This window comes from Scophthalmus maximus, chromosome 17, assembly GCF_022379125.1.
Source record: "Scophthalmus maximus strain ysfricsl-2021 chromosome 17, ASM2237912v1, whole genome shotgun sequence".
Taxonomy (NCBI): domain Eukaryota; kingdom Metazoa; phylum Chordata; class Actinopteri; order Pleuronectiformes; family Scophthalmidae; genus Scophthalmus; species Scophthalmus maximus.
Window position 1 is genome coordinate 19,748,792 of NC_061531.1, and position 6,209 is coordinate 19,755,000.

Below are 6,209 nucleotides of genomic sequence, written 5' to 3' on the forward strand. Positions count from 1 at the left end.
CGTGTTTTGTCCACACACCAAAGATATTCAGTTCACTGTCACAGAGGAGCAAAGAAACCAGAAATATTCACATTTAAGAAGCTGTAATCAGAGAATTTTGACTTTTTATTTCATTAAAACTACTTCAACCTATTAATCGATTATCAAAATAGTTGGCGATTAATTTAGTTGTTGATTACTAATCGATTAACTGTTGCAGCGCTCTCTCATTTACACTGGAAAACAGTTTTACTCTTGGACAAAACATTTTTTTAAATCAAACTTGTCAACCTGTTAATTCTTTCAGTCCTGAAACACATGAACCCCTCAGACGACGAGCTGCACGCGGCTCAGAGCCGAGCTGCAGCTGCAGGACGAGTCCGTGCACGGCAGTCTGCTTCAAACGGTCACGTTACGTAACGAGAAGTGGAGCTTAGGTGGATATTCAAATTCCAAATGTCCAGTGGAGAAGACCCAACCATAATAGGTTAAGACGAGGCCTGTCGCACTGTTGACCTGCTCTAATTTGGTTAAAGTTTTCAAAGCACACAGGAGCTCACAGGAGCCGGTCGTCGACGTAAACGCTCTTTAACCTCCGAGGAAACCCCCATGATCTGCGTAATTCATCCTGAAGTGGCTTTAAACTGATCCTGCACCTTAAATCAACAAGCTCCCGCTGCCCACGCTCGTAATAACTCTCTATGAACTTTCCTTCCTGTTGGCGGACGGCAGCAGTATATGTAGCCACAGTGAATTCTGATGGAAAAAATATATCCTGTACATACAATTGAATTAAATAAATGTTTTAACAGCCAAGTTCATAGTCTGCATGAAAAGGAGCAGTGGTCCAGATTGGTATTACGTAAAAAAAAGAAAAAGAATTCTCATGTGGAGAAGAGATTTTCTCCGCAGCCCCTGGCGTGACATGTTTTCACTGTTTTCCTTTTATTAAAGAATAAGTCAGGTGATTTTAAAAATGTATTTTTACTGTCGACAAATCCGATGGAAAAACCCCAAACCAACAACGACTGTCTCGTAAGTACTGAGTGCAATAAAAGTCTGGTTTTTATCTTGATCTCATTCAGTCAAACGCTGCGTCTCACTTCGCTAACTTCTGTACTCGCACTTTGTTCGAGTCTATTTTGAGCACGTGTGCGTTCGCACTGACAAATATGGCGACATGCAAGAACCAGGACGATGTGTGGCGCTCTCGACAGTCTCAATCAGCAGACCCGTATTATCCGTTTCCGCTGATAGAGGCAGATGTTACGATGCGTTCCATTAAACCTCGGAACCCCGGGTGCGGTTGAAGTATTTGATCAGCACCACGATAACAGCTGTTCAGATTCTCTAAGTGAATCATAACGTGATGTCACACGGTGGTAAAACACTGAAACATGCTGATGGAGCCGCGGAGGCTTTTGTGGTTCATCTTCTGAAATGTGTAGTTTGATCCACTGTTGCATGACAAGGTAGTTTAGTGAAAGTCGAGTCGGATTCCCTGAGCTTCCTTGACCTCATGATGTTTTCCACTGAGGTCGAATTGTCCGTCCTATCTACTATTCCTTGACCTCAGTGGAAAACATCATGTTTTAATAATTCCGAGTTAAACCCGACTTCCGAGCTCCGAGCTCCGAGGTATAATTGAACGCCCGGTCAATGGTGGAGTTACCTACCTACGTTGACGTAGTAAAGATCTAGTGATTATTTGTTTTCAAAACCAACATTCTTCATTTTGACAACTGGAGAGATGTTTGACGTCGTTGTCCGCCATCTTTGGAATTCCAGGAGTCGTGAATTACGTAGGCCGGATTTATTTTCAGACTTGTGAAAATGGCTGCCGAGGGGGGCGGACATTGTCCGTTGCATTCCCTGCATTAGGTCGCCCGCATGCTAGCTTGTTAAATTAATAAGAATAATAAGAATAAATTTCATGTAAATCGCACTTTTCATTGCTAAAATCAATCTCAGAGAAATTGTTAGCCTCCAGCTTTAGCGTCCATGTTGCTGTTGCCTAGCAGCCACTTGAATGCTTGGCACTTCTGTACACAGTTGCTCTGAGCTATGCTAACGTCATCACGCTAACACCACAAACAACCCTGATATGCTCACGTTTAGTAGCAGGTACAATGTTTCCTCTTCTCAGTTGAGCATGTCTACATGCTAACACCTGCTAATTAGCAAGGATGACGGGAATGTGGATTATGATCAAATTAGTCTTTGTGTGGATTTGGTTTTTTTGCGTCTCGTTGTTTCACTTGCGACTTGCAGTAGCATATACATAATATGCTACATGCTGGTAAAATGCTAATATCTGATATTTTACATTGGGTACTATTCATTTAAATCAATAGTGTATATATTTTTTTGTAATAGTTATAGTTAGGCCCAAGTATCACAGGTTTGAAGGAGCAAGACCCAAATGAAGGTAAAGGGAAAAAAGGAGTATTTAATAACTGAGGCTTGCAGTCTTTAAAGGAAACTCAAATCCAATACTCATTAATATACTACAACACCAGGGGGAGGAGCTTGACCGAAGATTACAATATCAAATTGCCTCGTTTGTGTCAGCGTTGGTGTTATGAGGAGAATTTGCCATGAGATGTCAGTAGAAGCTCATTTATGGACTAGATATAACCTCAGTGTGTGTGTGTGTGTGTGTGTGTGTGTGTGTGTGTGTGTGTTTGCAGGTACGACTAAAAAAGCAAACCCGGTACAAATCACTTCCACAAACAAAAGGTGAGTCAATGGAATGCGTGTGTTATAAACCCTGACATCTTCATCACACGTGTTGTTCACCAGAACATCCTGAAGCTCTCCGTGTTGTTGGTGTCTGATGAATCTCAGGTCGTATCACTAATATCTGTGTCGCTCAGTTCGCTGCACTTCATCACTGAGACGAAATGTTGAGCTGCAGGGTTTTTGGTTTTGATCTTCTAGATTCTTCTCTTACACGTGTTGTGGAATCACGCTGGCATGTGTGAGGACGGTGTGAATATAATTGTGAACTTCTTCTCCTCTAGCGCCGCCATGAGGTTCACATTCGTGTTTTATTAATAATAACTTGTCTTTTTAGATTGTTGTTGCTTTGAATGGGTTTAACAAATAACAGCTGCAAGTTACCTTTGAGCAATTTTCCAGTACAATGTCCTCAACACAACTGGATGTTAAAAAAGGTGCGTGGTCAAGATCTTTGACGTTTAGCTTCTATGATGAACTGAGGACGAGTGTGAGTTCTGCAGCTGACACACCTGCCGCCTCTCATGGATGCTAACTGCTAACGCTAACTGTCTGCTGACACACCTGCCGTCCTCTCGTGGATGCTAATTGCTAATGCTAACAAAAGCTTTTGCTGACACGCGTGTCGTCCTCTCGTGGATGCTAACTGCTAACGCTAACGCTAACTTCTGCTGACACACCTTCCGTCCTCTCGTGGATGCTAATTGGTAATGCTAACGCTTACTGTTTGCTGACACGCCTGTCGTCCTCTCATGATTCGCTGCCTCTGCTGCACTGGGAGTTTCTGGTTTCTTTGCTCCACATCTTCATATTTGACAGCGAGTGGTTTTCTGTATTTGTGACGTACCAAATCTAGCTTAAGCAGGATTCATTTGAATTTCAAATTGCAGAGAAGTGAAACAGAAATGTCCTCCTCCAGGGGAGGAATGTGAAAACACCAGATACAAGTCGCTGTAGTCGATGTCAGACATGTCAGAGGACAGAGACAGAAGAAAAGAGGGACTTTAAGTATTTTTTAATAAAGAAAAAGATCCACATATGTAATTTGCAGTAATGAGCAATTTAACATAAACACACCTGCATGAATCAGTGCGCTGAAGTGTTTTACTTCCTGATCTGTAGAGATGCACTGAGGATATTTAAACATTCGATGTAACACAAGAGCAAAGACAAGTGGAACATAAAAAAACCCAGTCGGTGCCAATAAACTGGAGAGGGACACAAATCACAGCGACGCACAGACACGTCCCTGAGCTCGGGTTTTAAAGCAGGTGATATATACGACAGTCTCCTCTCAAATAAAAGCTGCAGACCCGGCGGGATGTTTTACAGTTGATGAGGTCCAGTCCCAGTTTTAATGAACAAGCAGCCGCAGCTGCTCTCTGACTTTGACTCGTCCTCGGGGATTCGTCTCAGAGCTCTTCTCTCTGCGGGACGTCGGGTCGAGCAGCATCGCCTTATCCTGCGACACCTCGGGCAGTAAAAACATTTTACTGCGAATAAAGAGACGACTCACGTTGTTTTTTGCTCGATCTTGTTTCTTGGCTCGAGCCAGTGGAACCAGTCGTGGCAACACAATCACTCAAATCATTTTCTCTCATGGTTTATGTGAGATCTGAATGTTTGACAAGGCATTTACATGGATTTAATCAGCTGCATGAACCTTAAAGTGTCTGCAACTGATATTCTACACCAACAATGTTTAACATAACAATGTGAAAACGATACAGTTGGTTGAACTTTGGCTCCAGAAAAACTCACAAGACGTAACAACGACCAGAACATTTGTCCAGTAACTAAGTTGGAGAGAAGAGGTGACGTCTGACGTGTCCAGAGTTTGACTGTCGATTGTTGAGTTCATCCCGTCCTAAACGGATGCTCACTCATTGTGTTTTTAGTTTGCAAGTTTGCCGAGATAAAAATCAAAGGACGACGACTCCTCCTTACGAATGAGACCGATGCTCTTCATATACTGTATATGGGCTGTCAGCGTTAATGAGAACCACGACGCATCGACCGCCCTCTGCGAAGAATCACCACGTGAGTCTGGGGTGAACGATGGGCAGTTGAGTTCATGACAATGAGTGTTGATCACCGCGACGTCTCATTGAGAATGAACGGCATCATTGGAAGTTCCCTCCTTGTTCCTGACGCAAACAGATGACCTGTTTCCTCCTCCTCCTTCTTCTTCTTCTACGAAGACCCTTCGTAGGTCACGTTGTTTGTGGCGACCGACTGAAAAACGCAGGTCCACCTTGAGATGAAGCATCGTTCTCATCAAGCCCCTACTCAGCGCAGAACAAGAGGTTCCCGTCATCGTGCTTTATTATAACTATATGAACTGTATCAATTGGGTCAATAATCAACGAGTGTACTCATAAATAAATGACTTGGCATTTTGCTGGACTCTCTCTCTCTGTGACGGAGACTGAACCAGGAGCCAGTTTGTACTTGAATGTTCTTTTTTCGAATGTGATTTCACATTTGTAACCACTTTGTAAAATCACGTCACAGATTACGTGTTGGGGTTTTCGTGAGTGCAAAGTCGTTCCACATTTAGTAAAGTCCTTGTCAGCTTTGAATGATGAATATGATATGATATTTAAATTAGCGGGATGAGGGATGTTTCTGACCTGGAGTCACCAGATTGAAGAATCCAGAAATAAAAAACGACAGGAAACAGGAAGTGTAATACATAGATAAATATATGTAAGTGAAGTCACCAGCATGTTTACATCAGCGTATTCACCAACAACCAGAGTTTGGAACTTGTGTTTGGATTATTATCATCTCCTTGTTTCTACTGCCACAGCCAGATAATTCAATCCCTGCGGTTTACAATCCACGCCTTTATATAACCGAGGATCCTCCAGGCCGAGGATGGTCCAACACAAAGTGTCGTTCCCTCGGCGGCAGCTGCTTCTTCTGACTCGTACCTGAATCCAGACCACGAGAGAAAAAATGTCTCATTCACGTCGGTCAACACTGGATTATTTCTTCAGGGAGTTTTGCTTTGTTTTCGTCGGCAAACAATACAAGTACAACGTTCACTTACAGGGTGCCGATCGTGGTTTTCTCGCTGTGTTTCAGAGACGAGAGGAAACAACACGACCTCTGAGCAGCGCTCACTTCTGTAGAGCAACCTACAGGCACACCCTATCTGGAGCTGACGGGCCCAGGCTAGCTGGTTAGCATGTCAACTTCCCCGCATTCTGCACCAGGGACCAAGAAGAGACAAACCCAAACATCAGGTTTGAAGAATTCAAAATGGACGGACTTCTGGATTGTGACCCCTCCGTGTCAGCTGCTTCCTCCCTCAGCGAGGACGAGGATTTATCTCCTCTGTTCGTCCCGTGAGACTCGACATGCAGTTCATTCCCACGGAGGTCAAAGGTGAGTGGCCGCCTGCAGCAGCAGCCGGAGGTCCAGTGACTCTCCGAGGACACACTGACCGACCCCTTGACCTCCGCTTGACGAGGCCGTCTGTCATT

The 6,209-nt window shown here is 43.8% G+C and overlaps 1 protein-coding gene across 1 annotated transcript in view; it reads right to left on the minus strand.

Annotated features, from left to right (window-relative positions):
* Positions 1 to 5,900: 5,900 nt before the first annotated feature.
* Positions 5,901 to 6,209, minus strand: part of gsg1l (gsg1-like) — a 14,477-nt gene continuing 14,168 nt past the window's right edge. The window contains exon 5 of the mRNA XM_035615913.2: positions 5,901 to 6,209. This exon is cut by the window's right edge and continues 1,781 nt beyond it. The gene's annotated coding sequence lies outside the window, so the exon portion shown is untranslated.